The sequence below is a fragment of the Lampetra planeri genome, chromosome 16, assembly GCF_965212315.1.
Source record: "Lampetra planeri chromosome 16, kcLamPlan1.2.h2, whole genome shotgun sequence".
Lineage (NCBI taxonomy): Eukaryota > Metazoa > Chordata > Hyperoartia > Petromyzontiformes > Petromyzontidae > Lampetra > Lampetra planeri.
In genome coordinates this window covers 1,599,168-1,615,050 of record NC_136122.1, presented here as the reverse complement: position 1 = coordinate 1,615,050, position 15,883 = coordinate 1,599,168, and the positions used below count along the sequence as shown (strand labels likewise).

The window sequence follows — 15,883 nt, the reverse complement described above, 5'->3', positions numbered from 1 at the left end:
ATGAGATTGATCCCCACATTTTCCAAAGCACAAATGGGTAATAAGTGACTTTTTTATTAGCATGTAGAAATAGAGGAAACAAATCCACTCATCGAATGTTGAAAAAGTTAACAATATATTCACAAGGTCAAACAAAAGATTACAAATGAATTTCTTAACCCTCTATTGATGCAAACAATAAAGAATATTTTTCCATATATTTTCGGCTGCTTATCAGTTACATAGACGTCGATGAAACCCATTTCCATGAAAGCAGAGTGGCGCAGCGGAAGCGTGCTGGGCCCATAACCCAGAGGTCGATGGATCGAAACCATCCTCTGCTAACACTTTTTTTTCATCACTCTAAGCTAGGTCATAGTTCTAGCAGATTTAAAGGTTAAGTTTGCTGTGGCTTTGCATTGATATTTATTAAAAAGTGCAATGGCATTTGTCGCCATAAACACACAAAATAACCCGGCGTGGGATTAGATCCAGTGGTAAAGCGCGCGTTTAGCATGTGAGAAGTAGTGAGATTGATACCCACATTTTCCAAAGCACAAATGGGTAATGCTTGCCTTGATATTAGCATGTAGAAATAGAGGCAACAAATCAACTTATCGAATGTTGAAAAAGTTATCAATATATTGACAAGGTCAGTCAAAAGATTACAAATGCATTTCTTAACCCTCTATTGATGCAAACAATAAAGAATATTTTTCCATATATTTTCGGCTGCTTATCAGTTACATAGACGTCGATAAAACCCATTTCCATGAAAGCAGAGTGGCGCAGCGGAAGCGTGCTGGGCCCATAACCCAGAGGTCGATGGATCGAAACCATCCTCTGCTAACACGTTTTTTCATCACTCTTAGCTAGGTTTTATTTTTCGCAGATCTACAGGTAAAGTTTGCTGTGGCTTTGCATAGACATTTATTAAAAAATTTAACCCGTAAAAAGAAAGTTTTTCACTATAAATCCTTTATATGTGTGGCGGCTAGAGTCCTCTCGTCCTCTGGCTTGAGATGGTTGCCACCTATGGATCAGATGAATGGCTGCCACCATTAAGCAATTGGTAATGAAATATAATTTATTTTTTCCTATAAAGTGTAAAATTTTGGAGAAAAAAAATTCACCAAAATACATTGTCACGCACAACGAGTCTGTGTGCAAAATGTCAGCTCGATTGGATCACGGGAAGTGGGTTAAAAAACGACCGAAAGATTTGCATGGTCGTAAGCAAGCAACCAAGCAAGTGAACTTAATATAAAGGATTTAAAAAGTGCTATGGCATTTGTTGCGATAAACACACAAAACAACCCAGCGAGGGATTCGATCCAGTGGTATAGCGCGCTTTTAGCATGTGAGAAGTAGTGAGATTGATCCCCACATTTTCCAAAGCACAAATGGGTAATAAGTGACTTTTTTAATAGCATGTAGAAATAGAGGCAACAAATCAACTTATCGAATGTTGAAAAAGTTATCAATATATTGACAAGGTCAGTCAAAAGATTACAAATGCATTTCTTAACCCTCTATTGATGCAAACAATAAAGAATATTTTTCCATATATTTTCGGCTGCTTATCAGTTACATAGACGTCGATAAAACCCATTTCCATGAAAGCAGAGTGGCGCAGCGGAAGCGTGCTGGGCCCATAACCCAGAGGTCGATGGATCGAAACCATCCTCTGCTAACACGTTTTTTTTCATCACTCTAAGCTAGGTCATAGTTCTAGCAGATTTAAAGGTTAAGTTTGCTGTGGCTTTGCATTGATATTTATTCAAAAGTGCAATGGCATTTGTCGCCATAAACACACAAAATAACCCGGCGTGGGATTAGATCCAGTGGTAAAGCGCGCGTTTAGCATGTGAGAAGTAGTGAGATTGATACCCACATTTTCCAAAGCACAAATGGGTAATGCGTGCCTTGATATTAGCATGTAGAAATAGAGGCAACAAATCAACTTATCGAATGTTGAAAAAGTTATCAATATATTGACAAGGTCAGTCAAAAGATTACAAATGCATTTCTTAACCCTCTATTGATGCAAACAATAAAGAATATTTTTCCATATATTTTCGGCTGCTTATCAGTTACATAGACGTCGATGAAACCATTTTCATGAAAGCAGAGTGGCGCAGTGGAAGCGTGCTGGGCCCATAACCCAGAGGTCGATGGATCGAAACCATCCTCTGCTAACACGTTTTTTTTCATCACTCTAAGCTAGGTCATAGTTCTAGCAGATTTAAAGGTTAAGTTTGCTGTGGCTTTGCATTGATATTTATTAAAAAGTGCAATGGCATTTGTCGCCATAAACACACAAAATAACCCGGCGTGGGATTAGATCCAGTGGTAAAGCGCGCGTTTAGCATGTGAGAAGTAGTGAGATTGATACCCACATTTTCCAAAGCACAAATGGGTAATGCGTGCCTTGATATTAGCATGTAGAAATAGAGGCAACAAATCAACTTATCGAATGTTGAAAAAGTTATCAATATATTGACAAGGTCAGTCAAAAGATTACAAATGCATTTCTTAACCCTCTATTGATGCAAACAATAAAGAATATTTTTCCATATATTTTCGGCTGCTTATCAGTTACATAGACGTCGATAAAACCCATTTCCATGAAAGCAGAGTGGCGCAGCGGAAGCGTGCTGGGCCCATAACCCAGAGGTCGATGGATCGAAACCATCCTCTGCTAACACGTTTTTTCATCACTCTTAGCTAGGTTTTAGTTTTCGCAGATCTACAGGTAAAGTTTGCTGTGGCTTTGCATAGACATTTATTAAAAAATTTAACCCGTAAAAAGAAAGTTTTTCACTATAAATCCTTTATATGTGTGGCGGCTAGAGTCCTCTCGTCCTCTGGCTTGAGATGGTTGCCACCTATGGATCAGATGAATGGCTGCCACCATTAAGCAATTGGTAATGAAATATAATTTATTTTTTCCTATAAAGTGTAAAATTTTGGAGAAAAAAAAATCACCAAAATACATTGTCACGCACAACGAGTCTGTGTGCAAAATGTCAGCTCGATTGGATCACGGGAAGTGGGTTAAAAAACGACCGAAAGATTTGCATGGTCGTAAGCAAGCAACCAAGCAAGTGAACTTAATATAAAGGATTTAAAAAGTGCTATGGCATTTGTTGCGATAAACACACAAAACAACCCAGCGAGGGATTCGATCCAGTGGTATAGCGCGCTTTTAGCATGTGAGAAGTAGTGAGATTGATCCCCACATTTTCCAAAGCACAAATGGGTAATAAGTGACTTTTTTAATAGCATGTAGAAATAGAGGCAACAAATCAACTTATCGAATGTTGAAAAAGTTATCAATATATTGACAAGGTCAGTCAAAAGATTACAAATGCATTTCTTAACCCTCTATTGATGCAAACAATAAAGAATATTTTTCCATATATTTTCGGCTGCTTATCAGTTACATAGACGTCGATAAAACCCATTTCCATGAAAGCAGAGTGGCGCAGCGGAAGCGTGCTGGGCCCATAACCCAGAGGTCGATGGATCGAAACCATCCTCTGCTAACACGTTTTTTTTCATCACTCTAAGCTAGGTCATAGTTCTAGCAGATTTAAAGGTTAAGTTTGCTGTGGCTTTGCATAGACATTTATTAAAAAATTTAACCCGTAAAAAGAAAGTTTTTCACTATAAATCCTTTATATGTGTGGCGGCTAGAGTCCTCTCGTCCTCTGGCTTGAGATGGTTGCCACCTATGGATCAGATGAATGGCTGCCACCATTAAGCAATTGGTAATGAAATATAATTTATTTTTTCCTATAAAGTGTAAAATTTTGGAGAAAAAAAATTCACCAAAATACATTGTCACGCACAACGAGTCTGTGTGCAAAATGTCAGCTCGATTGGATCACGGGAAGTGGGTTAAAAAACGACCGAAAGATTTGCATGGTCGTAAGCAAGCAACCAAGCAAGTGAACTTAATATAAAGGATTTAAAAAGTGCTATGGCATTTGTTGCGATAAACACACAAAACAACCCAGCGAGGGATTCGATCCAGTGGTATAGCGCGCTTTTAGCATGTGAGAAGTAGTGAGATTGATCCCCACATTTTCCAAAGCACAAATGGGTAATAAGTGACTTTTTTATTAGCATGTAGAAATAGAGGCAAGAAATCAACTCATCGAATGTTGAAAAAGTTATCAATATATTCTCAAGGTCAGTCAAAAGATTACAAATGCATTTCTTAACCCTCTATTGATGCAAACAATAAAGAATATTTTTCCATATATTTTCGGCTGCTTATCAGTTACATAGACGTCGATGAAACCATTTTCATGAAAGCAGAGTGGCGCAGCGGAAGCGTGCTGGGCCCATAACCCAGAGGTCGATGGATCGAAACCATCCTCTGCTAACACGTTTTTTTTCATCACTCTAAGCTAGGTCATAGTTCTAGCAGATTTAAAGGTTAAGTTTGCTGTGGCTTTGCATTGATATTTATTAGAAAGTGCAATGGCATTTGTCGCCATAAACACACAAAATAACCCGGCGTGGGATTAGATCCAGTGGTAAAGCGCGCGTTTAGCATGTGAGAAGTAGTGAGATTGATACCCACATTTTCCAAAGCACAAATGGGTAATGCGTGCCTTGATATTAGCATGTAGAAATAGAGGCAACAAATCAACTTATCGAATGTTGAAAAAGTTATCAATATATTGACAAGGTCAGTCAAAAGATTACAAATGCATTTCTTAACCCTCTATTGATGCAAACAATAAAGAATATTTTTCCATATATTTTCGGCTGCTTATCAGTTACATAGACGTCGATAAAACCCATTTCCATGAAAGCAGAGTGGCGCAGCGGAAGCGTGCTGGGCCCATAACCCAGAGGTCGATGGATCGAAACCATCCTCTGCTAACACTTTTTTTTCATCACTCTAAGCTAGGTCATAGTTCTAGCAGATTTAAAGGTTAAGTTTGCTGTGGCTTTGCATTGATATTTATTAAAAAGTGCAATGGCATTTGTCGCCATAAACACACAAAATAACCCGGCGTGGGATTAGATCCAGTGGTAAAGCGCGCGTTTAGCATGTGAGAAGTAGTGAGATTGATACCCACATTTTCCAAAGCACAAATGGGTAATGCTTGCCTTGATATTAGCATGTAGAAATAGAGGCAACAAATCAACTTATCGAATGTTGAAAAAGTTATCAATATATTGACAAGGTCAGTCAAAAGATTACAAATGCATTTCTTAACCCTCTATTGATGCAAACAATAAAGAATATTTTTCCATATATTTTCGGCTGCTTATCAGTTACATAGACGTCGATAAAACCCATTTCCATGAAAGCAGAGTGGCGCAGCGGAAGCGTGCTGGGCCCATAACCCAGAGGTCGATGGATCGAAACCATCCTCTGCTAACACGTTTTTTCATCACTCTTAGCTAGGTTTTAGTTTTCGCAGATCTACAGGTAAAGTTTGCTGTGGCTTTGCATAGACATTTATTAAAAAATTTAACCCGTAAAAAGAAAGTTTTTCACTATAAATCCTTTATATGTGTGGCGGCTAGAGTCCTCTCGTCCTCTGGCTTGAGATGGTTGCCACCTATGGATCAGATGAATGGCTGCCACCATTAAGCAATTGGTAATGAAATATAATTTATTTTTTCCTATAAAGTGTAAAATTTTGGAGAAAAAAAATTCACCAAAATACATTGTCACGCACAACGAGTCTGTGTGCAAAATGTCAGCTCGATTGGATCACGGGAAGTGGGTTAAAAAACGACCGAAAGATGTGCATGGTCGTAAGCAAGCAAGCAAGCAAGTGAACTTAATATAAAGGATTTAAAAAGTGCTATGGCATTTGTTGCGATAAACACACAAAACAACCCAGCGAGGGATTCGATCCAGTGGTATAGCGCGCTTTTAGCATGTGAGAAGTAGTGAGATTGATCCCCACATTTTCCAAAGCACAAATGGGTAAAAAGTGACTTTTTTATTAGCATGTAGAAATAGAGGCAAGAAATCAACTTATCGAATGTTGAAAAAGTTATCAATATATTGACAAGGTCAGTCAAAAGATTACAAATGCATTTCTTAACCCTCTATTGATGCAAACAATAAAGAATATTTTTCCATATATTTTCGGCTGCTTATCAGTTACATAGACGTCGATGAAACCATTTTCATGAAAGCAGAGTGGCGCAGCGGAAGCGTGCTGGGCCCATAACCCAGAGGTCGATGGATCGAAACCATCCTCTGCTAACACGTTTTTTTTCATAACTCTAAGCTAGGTCATAGTTCTAGCAGATTTAAAGGTTAAGTTTGCTGTGGCTTTGCATTGATATTTATTAAAAAGTGCAATGGCATTTGTCGCCATAAACACACAAAATAACCCGGCGTGGGATTAGATCCAGTGGTAAAGCGCGCGTTTAGCATGTGAGAAGTAGTGAGATTGATACCCACATTTTCCAAAGCACAAATGGGTAATGCGTGCCTTGATATTAGCATGTAGAAATAGAGGCAACAAATCAACTTATCGAATGTTGAAAAAGTTATCAATATATTGACAAGGTCAGTCAAAAGATTACAAATGCATTTCTTAACCCTCTATTGATGCAAACAATAAAGAATATTTTTCCATATATTTTCGGCTGCTTATCAGTTACATAGACGTCGATGAAACCATTTTCATGATAGCAGAGTGGCGCAGCGGAAGCGTGCTGGGCCCATAACCCAGAGGTCGATGGATCGAAACCATCCTCTGCTAACACGTTTTTTTTCATCACTCTAAGCTAGGTCATAGTTCTAGCAGATTTAAAGGTTAAGTTTGCTGTGGCTTTGCATTGATATTTATTAAAAAGTGCAATGGCATTTGTCGCCATAAACACACAAAATAACCCGGCGTGGGATTTGATCCAGTGGTAAAGCGCGCGTTTAGCATGTGAGAAGTAGTGAGATTGATACCCACATTTTCCAAAGCACAAATGGGTAATGCGTGCCTTGATATTAGCATGTAGAAATAGAGGCAACAAATCAACTTATCGAATGTTGAAAAAGTTATCAATATATTGACAAGGTCAGTCAAAAGATTACAAATGCATTTCTTAACCCTCTATTGATGCAAACAATAAAGAATATTTTTCCATATATTTTCGGCTGCTTATCAGTTACATAGACGTCGATAAAACCCATTTCCATGAAAGCAGAGTGGCGCAGCGGAAGCGTGCTGGGCCCATAACCCAGAGGTCGATGGATCGAAACCATCCTCTGCTAACACGTTTTTTCATCACTCTTAGCTAGGTTTTAGTTTTCGCAGATCTACAGGTAAAGTTTGCTGTGGCTTTGCATAGACATTTATTAAAAAATTTAACCCGTAAAAAGAAAGTTTTTCACTATAAATCCTTTATATGTGTGGCGGCTAGAGTCCTCTCGTCCTCTGGCTTGAGATGGTTGCCACCTATGGATCAGATGAATGGCTGCCACCATTAAGCAATTGGTAATGAAATATAATTTATTTTTTCCTATAAAGTGTAAAATTTTGGAGAAAAAAAAATCACCAAAATACATTGTCACGCACAACGAGTCTGTGTGCAAAATGTCAGCTCGATTGGATCACGGGAAGTGGGTTAAAAAACGACCGAAAGATTTGCATGGTCGTAAGCAAGCAACCAAGCAAGTGAACTTAATATAAAGGATTTAAAAAGTGCTATGGCATTTGTTGCGATAAACACACAAAACAACCCAGCGAGGGATTCGATCCAGTGGTATAGCGCGCTTTTAGCATGTGAGAAGTAGTGAGATTGATCCCCACATTTTCCAAAGCACAAATGGGTAATAAGTGACTTTTTTAATAGCATGTAGAAATAGAGGCAACAAATCAACTTATCGAATGTTGAAAAAGTTATCAATATATTGACAAGGTCAGTCAAAAGATTACAAATGCATTTCTTAACCCTCTATTGATGCAAACAATAAAGAATATTTTTCCATATATTTTCGGCTGCTTATCAGTTACATAGACGTCGATAAAACCCATTTCCATAAAAGCAGAGTGGCGCAGCGGAAGCGTGCTGGGCCCATAACCCAGAGGTCGATGGATCGAAACCATCCTCTGCTAACACGTTTTTTTTCATCACTCTAAGCTAGGTCATAGTTCTAGCAGATTTAAAGGTTAAGTTTGCTGTGGCTTTGCATAGACATTTATTAAAAAAATTAACCCGTAAAAAGAAAGTTTTTCACTATAAATCCTTTATATGTGTGGCGGCTAGAGTCCTCTCGTCCTCTGGCTTGAGATGGTTGCCACCTATGGATCAGATGAATGGCTGCCACCATTAAGCAATTGGTAATGAAATATAATTTATTTTTTCCTATAAAGTGTAAAATTTTGGAGAAAAAAAATTCACCAAAATACATTGTCACGCACAACGAGTCTGTGTGCAAAATGTCAGCTCGATTGGATCACGGGAAGTGGGTTAAAAAACGACCGAAAGATTTGCATGGTCGTAAGCAAGCAACCAAGCAAGTGAACTTAATATAAAGGATTTAAAAAGTGCTATGGCATTTGTTGCGATAAACACACAAAACAACCCAGCGAGGGATTCGATCCAGTGGTATAGCGCGCTTTTAGCATGTGAGAAGTAGTGAGATTGATCCCCACATTTTCCAAAGCACAAATGGGTAATAAGTGACTTTTTTATTAGCATGTAGAAATAGAGGCAAGAAATCAACTTATCGAATGTTGAAAAAGTTATCAATATATTGACAAGGTCAGTCAAAAGATTACAAATGCATTTCTTAACCCTCTATTGATGCAAACAATAAAGAATATTTTTCCATATATTTTCGGCTGCTTATCAGTTACATAGACGTCGATGAAACCATTTTCATGAAAGCAGAGTGGCGCAGCGGAAGCGTGCTGGGCCCATAACCCAGAGGTCGATGGATCGAAACCATCCTCTGCTAACACGTTTTTTTTCATCACTCTAAGCTAGGTCATAGTTCTAGCAGATTTAAAGGTTAAGTTTGCTGTGGCTTTGCATTGATATTTATTAAAAAGTGCAATGGCATTTGTCGCCATAAACACACAAAATAACCCGGCGTGGGATTAGATCCAGTGGTAAAGCGCGCGTTTAGCATGTGAGAAGTAGTAAGATTGATACCCACATTTTCCAAAGCACAAATGGGTAATGCGTGCCTTGATATTAGCATGTAGAAATAGAGGCAACAAATCAACTTATCGAATGTTGAAAAAGTTATCAATATATTGACAAGGTCAGTCAAAAGATTACAAATGCATTTCTTAACCCTCTATTGATGCAAACAATAAAGAATATTTTTCCATATATTTTCGGCTGCTTATCAGTTACATAGACGTCGATAAAACCCATTTCCATGAAAGCAGAGTGGCGCAGCGGAAGCGTGCTGGGCCCATAACCCAGAGGTCGATGGATCGAAACCATCCTCTGCTAACACGTTTTTTCATCACTCTTAGCTAGGTTTTAGTTTTCGCAGATCTACAGGTAAAGTTTGCTGTGGCTTTGCATAGACATTTATTAAAAAATTTAACCCGTAAAAAGAAAGTTTTTCACTATAAATCCTTTATATGTGTGGCGGCTAGAGTCCTCTCGTCCTCTGGCTTGAGATGGTTGCCACCTATGGATCAGATGAATGGCTGCCACCATTAAGCAATTGGTAATGAAATATAATTTATTTTTTCCTATAAAGTGTAAAATTTTGGAGAAAAAAAATTCACCAAAATACATTGTCACGCACAACGAGTCTGTGTGCAAAATGTCAGCTCGATTGGATCACGGGAAGTGGGTTAAAAAACGACCGAAAGATTTGCATGGTCGTAAGCAAGCAAGCAAGCAAGTGAACTTAATATAAAGGATTTAAAAAGTGCTATGGCATTTGTTGCGATAAACACACAAAACAACCCAGCGAGGGATTCGATCCAGTGGTATAGCGCGCTTTTAGCATGTGAGAAGTAGTGAGATTGATCCCCACATTTTCCAAAGCACAAATGGGTAATAAGTGACTTTTTTAATAGCATGTAGAAATAGAGGCAACAAATCAACTTATCGAATGTTGAAAAAGTTATCAATATATTGACAAGGTCAGTCAAAAGATTACAAATGCATTTCTTAACCCTCTATTGATGCAAACAATAAAGAATATTTTTCCATATATTTTCGGCTGCTTATCAGTTACATAGACGTCGATAAAACCCATTTCCATGAAAGCAGAGTGGCGCAGCGGAAGCGTGCTGGGCCCATAACCCAGAGGTCGATGGATCGAAACCATCCTCTGCTAACACGTTTTTTTTCATCACTCTAAGCTAGGTCATAGTTCTAGCAGATTTAAAGGTTAAGTTTGCTGTGGCTTTGCATTGATATTTATTCAAAAGTGCAATGGCATTTGTCGCCATAAACACACAAAATAACCCGGCGTGGGATTAGATCCAGTGGTAAAGCGCGCGTTTAGCATGTGAGAAGTAGTGAGATTGATACCCACATTTTCCAAAGCACAAATGGGTAATGCGTGCCTTGATATTAGCATGTAGAAATAGAGGCAACAAATCAACTTATCGAATGTTGAAAAAGTTATCAATATATTGACAAGGTCAGTCAAAAGATTACAAATGCATTTCTTAACCCTCTATTGATGCAAACAATAAAGAATATTTTTCCATATATTTTCGGCTGCTTATCAGTTACATAGACGTCGATGAAACCATTTTCATGAAAGCAGAGTGGTGCAGCGGAAGCGTGCTGGGCCCATAACCCAGAGGTCGATGGATCGAAACCATCCTCTGCTAACACGTTTTTTTTCATCACTCTAAGCTAGGTCATAGTTCTAGCAGATTTAAAGGTTAAGTTTGCTGTGGCTTTGCATTGATATTTATTAAAAAGTGCAATGGCATTTGTCGCCATAAACACACAAAATAACCCGGCGTGGGATTAGATCCAGTGGTAAAGCGCGCGTTTAGCATGTGAGAAGTAGTGAGATTGATACCCACATTTTCCAAAGCACAAATGGGCAATGCGTGCCTTGATATTAGCATGTAGAAATAGAGGCAACAAATCAACTTATCGAATGTTGAAAAAGTTATCAATATATTGACAAGGTCAGTCAAAAGATTACAAATGCATTTCTTAACCCTCTATTGATGCAAACAATAAAGAATATTTTTCCATATATTTTCGGCTGCTTATCAGTTACATAGACGTCGATAAAACCCATTTCCATGAAAGCAGAGTGGCGCAGCGGAAGCGTGCTGGGCCCATAACCCAGAGGTCGATGGATCGAAACCATCCTCTGCTAACACGTTTTTTCATCACTCTTAGCTAGGTTTTAGTTTTCGCAGATCTACAGGTAAAGTTTGCTGTGGCTTTGCATAGACATTTATTAAAAAATTTAACCCGTAAAAAGAAAGTTTTTCACTATAAATCCTTTATATGTGTGGCGGCTAGAGTCCTCTCGTCCTCTGGCTTGAGATGGTTGCCACCTATGGATCAGATGAATGGCTGCCACCATTAAGCAATTGGTAATGAAATATAATTTATTTTTTCCTATAAAGTGTAAAATTTTGGAGAAAAAAAATTCACCAAAATACATTGTCACGCACAACGAGTCTGTGTGCAAAATGTCAGCTCGATTGGATCACGGGAAGTGGGTTAAAAAACGACCGAAAGATTTGCATGGTCGTAAGCAAGCAACCAAGCAAGTGAACTTAATATAAAGGATTTAAAAAGTGCTATGGCATTTGTTGCGATAAACACACAAAACAACCCAGCGAGGGATTCGATCCAGTGGTATAGCGCGCTTTTAGCATGTGAGAAGTAGTGAGATTGATCCCCACATTTTCCAAAGCACAAATGGGTAATAAGTGACTTTTTTAATAGCATGTAGAAATAGAGGCAACAAATCAACTTATCGAATGTTGAAAAAGTTATCAATATATTGACAAGGTCAGTCAAAAGATTACAAATGCATTTCTTAACCCTCTATTGATGCAAACAATAAAGAATATTTTTCCATATATTTTCGGCTGCTTATCAGTTACATAGACTTCGATAAAACCCATTTCCATGAAAGCAGAGTGGCGCAGCGGAAGCGTGCTGGGCCCATAACCCAGAGGTCGATGGATCGAAACTATCCTCTGCTAACACGTTTTTTTTCATCACTCTAAGCTAGGTCATAGTTCTAGCAGATTTAAAGGTTAAGTTTGCTGTGGCTTTGCATTGATATTTATTCAAAAGTGCAATGGCATTTGTCGCCATAAACACACAAAATAACCCGGCGTGGGATTAGATCCAGTGGTAAAGCGCGCGTTTAGCATGTGAGAAGTAGTGAAATTGATACCCACATTTTCCAAAGCACAAATGGGTAATGCGTGCCTTGATATTAGCATGTAGAAATAGAGGCAACAAATCAACTTATCGAATGTTGAAAAAGTTATCAATATATTGACCAGGTCAGTCAAAAGATTACAAATGCATTTCTTATCCCTCTATTGATGCAAACAATAAAGAATATTTTTCCATATATTTTCGGCTGCTTATCAGTTACATAGACGTCGATGAAACCATTTTCATGAAAGCAGAGTGGCGCAGCGGAAGCGTGCTGGGCCCATAACCCAGAGGTCGATGAATCGAAACCATCCTCTGCTAACACGTTTTTTTTCATCACTCTAAGCTAGGTCATAGTTCTAGCAGATTTAAAGGTTAAGTTTGCTGTGGCTTTGCATTGATATTTATTAAAAAGTGCAATGGCATTTGTCGCCATAAACACACAAAATAACCCGGCGTGGGATTAGATCCAGTGGTAAAGCGCGCGTTTAGCATGTGAGAAGTAGTGAGATTGATACCCACATTTTCCAAAGCACAAATGGGTAATGCGTGCCTTGATATTAGCATGTAGAAATAGAGGCAACAAATCAACTTATCGAATGTTGAAAAAGTTATCAATATATTGACAAGGTCAGTCAAAAGATTACAAATGCATTTCTTAACCCTCTATTGATGCAAACAATAAAGAATATTTTTCCATATATTTTCGGCTGCTTATCAGTTACATAGACGTCGATAAAACCCATTTCCATGAAAGCAGAGTGGCGCAGCGGAAGCGTGCTGGGCCCATAACCCAGAGGTCGATGGATCGAAACCATCCTCTGCTAACACGTTTTTTCATCACTCTTAGCTAGGTTTTAGTTTTCGCAGATCTGCAGGTAAAGTTTGCTGTGGCTTTGCATAGACATTTATTAAAAAATTTAACCCGTAAAAAGAAAGTTTTTCACTATAAATCCTTTATATGTGTGGCGGCTAGAGTCCTCTCGTCCTCTGGCTTGAGATGGTTGCCACCTATGGATCAGATGAATGGCTGCCACCATTAAGCAATTGGTGATGAAATATAATTTATTTTTTCCTATAAAGTGTAAAATTTTGGAGAAAAAAAATTCACCAAAATACATTGTCACGCACAACGAGTCTGTGTGCAAAATGTCAGCTCGATTGGATCACGGGAAGTGGGTTAAAAAACGACCGAAAGATTTGCATGGTCGTAAGCAAGCAACCAAGCAAGTGAACTTAATATAAAGGATTTAAAAAGTGCTATGGCATTTGTTGCGATAAACACACAAAACAACCCAGCGAGGGATTCGATCCAGTGGTATAGCGCGCTTTTAGCATGTGAGAAGTAGTGAGATTGATCCCCACATTTTCCAAAGCACAAATGGGTAATAAGTGACTTTTTTAATAGCATGTAGAAATAGAGGCAACAAATCAACTTATCGAATGTTGAAAAAGTTATCAATATATTGACAAGGTCAGTCAAAAGATTACAAATGCATTTCTTAACCCTCTATTGATGCAAACAATAAAGAATATTTTTCCATATATTTTCGGCTGCTTATCAGTTACATAGACGTCGATAAAACCCATTTCCATGAAAGCAGAGTGGCGCAGCGGAAGTGTGCTGGGCCCATAACCCAGAGGTCGATGGATCGAAACCATCCTCTGCTAACACGTTTTTTTTCATCACTCTAAGCTAGGTCATAGTTCTAGCAGATTTAAAGGTTAAGTTTGCTGTGGCTTTGCATTGATATTTATTAAAAAGTGCAATGGCATTTGTCGCCATAAACACACAAAATAACCCGGCGTGGGATTAGATCCAGTGGTAAAGCGCGCGTTTAGCATGTGAGAAGTAGTGAGATTGATACCCACATTTTCCAAAGCACAAATGGGTAATGCGTGCCTTGATATTAGCATGTAGAAATAGAGGCAACAAATCAACTTATCGAATGTTGAAAAAGTTATCAATATATTGACAAGGTCAGTCAAAAGATTACAAATGCATTTCTTAACCCTCTATTGATGCAAACAATAAAGAATATTTTTCCATATATTTTCGGCTGCTTATCAGTTACATAGACGTCGATAAAACCCATTTCCATGAAAGCAGAGTGGCGCAGCGGAAGCGTGCTGGGCCCATAACCCAGAGGTCGATGGATCGAAACCATCCTCTGCTAACACGTTTTTTCATCACTCTTAGCAAGGTTTTAGTTTTCGCAGATCTACAGGTAAAGTTTGCTGTGGCTTTGCATAGAAATTTATTAAAAAATTTAACCCGTAAAAAGAAAGTTTTTCACTATAAATCCTTTATATGTGTGGCGGCTAGAGTCCTCTCGTCCTCTGGCTTGAGATGGTTGCCACCTATGGATCAGATGAATGGCTGCCACCATTAAGCAATTGGTAATGAAATATAATTTATTTTTTCCTATAAAGTGTAAAATTTTGGAGAAAAAAAATTCACCAAAATACATTGTCACGCACAACGAGTCTGTGTGCAAAATGTCAGCTCGATTGGATCACGGGAAGTGGGTTAAAAAACGACCGAAAGATTTGCATGGTCGTAAGCAAGCAAGCAAGCAAGTGAACTTAATATAAAGGATTTAAAAAGTGCTATGGCATTTGTTGCGATAAACACACAAAACAACCCAGCGAGGGATTCGATCCAGTGGTATAGCGCGCTTTTAGCATGTGAGAAGTAGTGAGATTGATCCCCACATTTTCCAAAGCACAAATGGGTAATAAGTGACTTTTTTATTAGCATGTAGAAATAGAGGCAACAAATCAACTTATCGAATGTTGAAAAAGTTATCAATATATTGACAAGGTCAGTCAAAAAATTACAAATGCATTTCTTAACCCTCTATTGATGCAAACAATAAAGAATATTTTTCCATATATTTTCGGCTGCTTATCAGTTACATAGACGTCGATAAAACCCATTTCCATGAAAGCAGAGTGGCGCAGCGGAAGCGTGCTGGGCCCATAACCCAGAGGTCGATGGATCGAAACCATCCTCTGCTAACACGTTTTTTCATCACTCTTAGCTAGGTTTTAGTTTTCGCAGATCTACAGGTAAAGTTTGCTGTGGCTTTGCATAGACATTTATTAAAAAATTTAACCCGTAAAAAGAAAGTTTTTCACTATAAATCCTTTATATGTGTGGCGGCTAGAGTCCTCTCGTCCTCTGGCTTGAGATGGTTGCCACCTATGGATCAGATGAATGGCTGCCACCATTAAGCAATTGGTAATGAAATATAATTTATTTTTTCCTATAAAGTGTAAAATTTTGGAGAAAAAAAATTCACCAAAATACATTGTCACGCACAACGAGTCTGTGTGCAAAATGTCAGCTCGATTGGATCACGGAAAGTGGGTTAAAAAACGACCGAAATATTTGCATGGTCGTAAGCAAGCAACCAAGCAAGTGAACTTAATATAAAGGATTTAAAAAGTGCTATGGCATTTGTTGCGATAAACACACAAAACAACCCAGCGAGGGATTCGATCCAGTGGTATAGCGCGCTTTTAGCATGTGAGAAGTAGTGAGATTGATCCCCACATTTTCCAA

At 38.4% G+C, this 15,883-nt stretch overlaps 1 non-coding gene across 1 annotated transcript; it reads left to right on the top strand.

Moving 5' to 3' along the window:
• The first annotated feature begins 2,105 nt into the window (after positions 1-2,105).
• TRNAM-CAU (transfer RNA methionine (anticodon CAU)) lies at positions 2,106-2,177 on the top strand. The gene has a single exon. It is a non-coding gene; the product is annotated as a tRNA-Met (tRNA).
• The last annotated feature ends 13,706 nt before the right edge of the window (positions 2,178-15,883 follow it).